Genomic DNA, 4324 nt, shown 5'->3' with positions numbered 1-4324 from the left:
GTCATTCGGTCCTGACCGCTGCAGGCCAGTGACGACCAGCATACTAAATGAGACGTTTCTTCAGTTTTGTAAACAACACAGTGGAGTAATGTAAACAAACTTTAAATACATGCAGTGAAAGGGACTAAAGAAGCTACAATCTATAATGATATAGATTACGTATGGATTACATGGCTTTTTGTAGCAAAAGGTGTTGCTCTTTTTGATGAACCTACATATCATCACCATATCTAAATTTCCCTTTCAGGTTGTTCATGTCATTGTTCCACTTTTACTGTTTTGGTTCACTCTCGTATTACTTCCGCCTGAAACATGCAGCTGTTTTCTGGGAAAAGGCAAAAAAAATCTAAACTAACCTGCTGAGCATCAAACAGCTCAAACGTGTTTCAGTCCATGCAGGTTAAACATTTGCTTTGCTAACTGACTCTACACCTCTGAGTCTGTCTGACCACATTTTATTGTATCTTGTCTCAGAAAAGCAGGGTCTTTTGTGAATTTAGCGAAATTAGAGCCGAATTCAGATGAAGCTGCATGCTCTCGCTTTGATTGAGATAACATTTGTGTGTGTCCGTGGAAGTGCTGATGCCACTTTGTTTTGGGATTATCCTAACGGTGAAGAGCACAACATGATCAGGGAGAAAATGAATTCCCATGTTCATCCAGGTATCTGTCGGATAATCTCAGAGTGGCTGGTGATCAGTGGAAGTTGGGTGATGCAGCAGAATATCAAGGTAAATCTACAGAGTAACTTCAACAATCAGTTTTTTCAGAGTCAGAGTAAGGGACTCTATGGAATGACCTCAGGAGGACTGATCACAACAAACTTCATATGGCCAATCAATTTTCACGTAAGAATTCCCATGTAAACGATTACATTTGCAAAACTCTGGATGCTCAAACAAGACTTGATGAAAAGTTCATCCCTTATCAATGACACTTCTTTGAGGGAGATAAGGGGCCAGAGCCAATCCCAGCAGAAAATGGGTGAGAGGTGGGATATACCACCTGGACAGGTCCCCAGCAGGGCTGACATACAAAGACAAACAACCACACTCACCTTCACACATATAAGAGCAATTCAAAGTCTCCAAATAATGTAAGCTGCATGTCTTTGGACTGGGAGGAAGCTGCTCCTGGAGAAAATCTACACAGACAAAGGGAGAACATGCAAACCCTGAACCTTCTTACTGTGAGGAGACATTGCCAGCCAATGTTCCACCTGCTGCACATTGATGTTGCATTAGAACAAAAGATACAATTTGTCCTCGTGCCAAGACATGTCATTGACTATTGGACAGAAAACTTTAAAAGTGATGACAACAAAAAATCAGTTTGAAAAAGTTCCTGGAGTTTAGGGTCACCCAAAGATGTCCGGTTCGGACATTGAAAAGTTTAGAAATAATCAATAATCAATGGTTCGATAAGCACTTCTTCCATACCAACTGTTCCCACAGCTGCTCAATAGGATAGAGATTCATTGACTAGCTGTTCCATAAAAGACACAACACCAGTTGACGGCTTCTTGTCTAAATAGCTCATGCATAGTTTGGAGCTGTGCTTTGGGTCATTGCCCTGTTGTCAGAGCAAACTGGCTCCAATCCATCAGCCTCCACAGGAGATGGTGTGGCGTTCTTGTTCAAGAACCCTTTTATTCTGTAAAAATCTCCACCTTACTTCACAGATTTGGGCAAGCACTCCTCCAGCATCTTTTCATTTGTTCCCTGTCTCACAAATATCTCAATAAAATCCAAATCCCTTTTGCCTTAATGTTCCTCTGGCCATGACCCGTGATCTTTTTCCCATCTTATCTTTTCCTTTCCAGTCTCAGGTATGATTTCAACTCTCCCCAGAGGCCCAGTAGCCTGGAGTCATCTCTTCATACTGGACGTTGGTGTTCTGTGGGTGCCAAGTCATAAAGCTGCCAGCTGATCCCTCGACTGTTTCTCAATCTAGAGACTTAGCTTGTCGTCATTCTCAGTTGTGCAGTGGGGTCTCCATCTTCTCTTGAAGGTAGTAGTGAACATAATCTCTAACATACATGGGAGAAAGAGACTACTTTAATAAATAAAATGATCTATAATTGAATCACAGGGTGATAGCCCTTGTACGCCTTTGTAGAAATTCCTTGATGATGGATCATTGAACATTGTTATTATTAACCCAATTATTATTCGCAACATGATCAATTCAATGTTATATCAATTGAAAACAAATGTGCTTTTCTTTCACAACCGACGAACATTAGCGCTTTATTTTATACGCTTAAAACTGCAACTTCCAATGGCCTGAATGACAAATGCAATCTAGTTGACTTTCTGTAAAACATATTGTTGGGAGCAGGGTATAAAAAAGTAAAAATATCCTAATGATCTAGTATCTTGCTTCCTTCATGTGGCAGTGCTGACAACACATTGGGTGCCACGTATTTCATTGCCTTGTCTGGTGTAATGCTAATATCACCAGACAAGGCAATCAAATAGGAATGTGCTACATCAAAAGGCAGCTACATTAACATTTAGACTTTTACAAACAAGACCTCTTGCTCACCAACTGTGACCCTGATATATCAGTATCAGTGAATATGTAATACAAATTAAATAGAATAATCCTACTGCATCATGTCAACATGTCCTCACATTTCGTCAATTTCATCCTGTGTTTTGTTTATTATGATCTTAAGACTGTGTTCCATTGCTTAATGAAACACGCTGTAACTATTATTTTAGGAAAAGTGCATTAAAAATAAAACCATAATATCATGAATCCTTTCAAATTCCATCTTTATAATTTTGTTGAGCGTACTCATTAAATAAAAAAATGAAACTGAGATTTTTTTCCCCAGAAGACATTTTAACGGGCAGAAATCCACAGGTGTAAATATTAAAATGAATTATGGCTGAATTCCATTTAGCTGCTTCAGTTTCAGGGACCTGTTGTTCATGCTGACTCACTGACACTGTCATATTTCACTGGGACATTTAAACAGAAGAGAGACATTGTTAATAATATTAACACCTTTGCTTTTTCTGTTACGGCAAATTAAAAATGTATTGTCCTATAAATACCCAACATGTAACAAAGCCTCAGAGGGACAATTCAAGTATCCTGCTAATTCCACTGCATCACACAATTTGTAACTAGCATCATTTTACCAACTAGTTGGTAAACTAGTTGGTAAAATGATGCTAGTACATGCTAGTACAAGATAAAATGCTAGTACAAGATAAAATCACTCATCCAAGGTACAATGATGTTTTCTTTAAGAAGAAGTGAACATGGATAAACTGGTTTTCATTGACACTGACTCCGGGCTATTTCGATTAACAACATAGTAGAAGGAGAGTTAGACCAATCGCGCAGTGCACACAGACTAAATTGTGAATGCACTTTAATTATGTGTGCAGCACCCTGCAGCCAGTGGGCCTTTATAGCTTTGGCCAGAAGATGTCGCTATAGAATAAGAAACATGGTTCAGTCAACTATAAATATTTTATTTGTATTACCTTCATAAATGTTGTATGTGGAGCTATATCTGACATTGTAACGATTCCGTTTATATACTTGGAGTAGGGTACACACTGTAACTCACGAAAACATGCAAATAATACAACACATTGTATAAATATTGAGACACATGCACATCAGGTTACAAGTTGAGATTTAGGCTCACCATTAGGATATGTTATCTTGTATGAACAATGCTGAAGTTGACTTAATTCTAAGGGCCTGTTTATCCCATAATACTTTCTAGGTGAGACCATAGAACTTTAGCATATGATTAATGTATATTCATAAAGATAAAAAAAGGTGATTATTGTAAAGTTTCTCATCTTTTAAAAACCATTACACGGTACAAAGAACATTTTAGCCATATCTTTTATTTCATAATATAAAATGATTTCAGGTGCTCGGTTAAATTTGGATTCTTTAATATAAATATATGAATTTGATCATTTTCATTATGCTATAGTGACTTCACTGACTTGTTACATTTGTTCATTTTTGTATTGCCTTCAGTGGGACTGTTACCAAATCATGGCAAATAGTTCAGGACCTAATAGGGTACTAGTTGAATTATTCAGGGTATGGAAAGTCGGTATAAAAAGCTTATGCTTCAGCCTGCACCTATTCACTTAATAATTCGTTTTTTGTTTCACCTCTTAAATAAACTGAACTGAAGTGAAGGGACTGGAATGTAAGGGGCTCTTATTTTGAAGGGACGGGTTAGAGGAAAAGACAGTGGCTGCGACTTTTATTTTGAAATGTAATGTCGCCAGCTCTCCAGGCACACACTCACACGCACTCACTCACACACAAACACTCA

The sequence above is a fragment of the Platichthys flesus genome, chromosome 7 (assembly GCF_949316205.1).
Source record: "Platichthys flesus chromosome 7, fPlaFle2.1, whole genome shotgun sequence".
Taxonomy (NCBI): domain Eukaryota; kingdom Metazoa; phylum Chordata; class Actinopteri; order Pleuronectiformes; family Pleuronectidae; genus Platichthys; species Platichthys flesus.
This window is presented reverse-complemented; position numbering follows the sequence as displayed.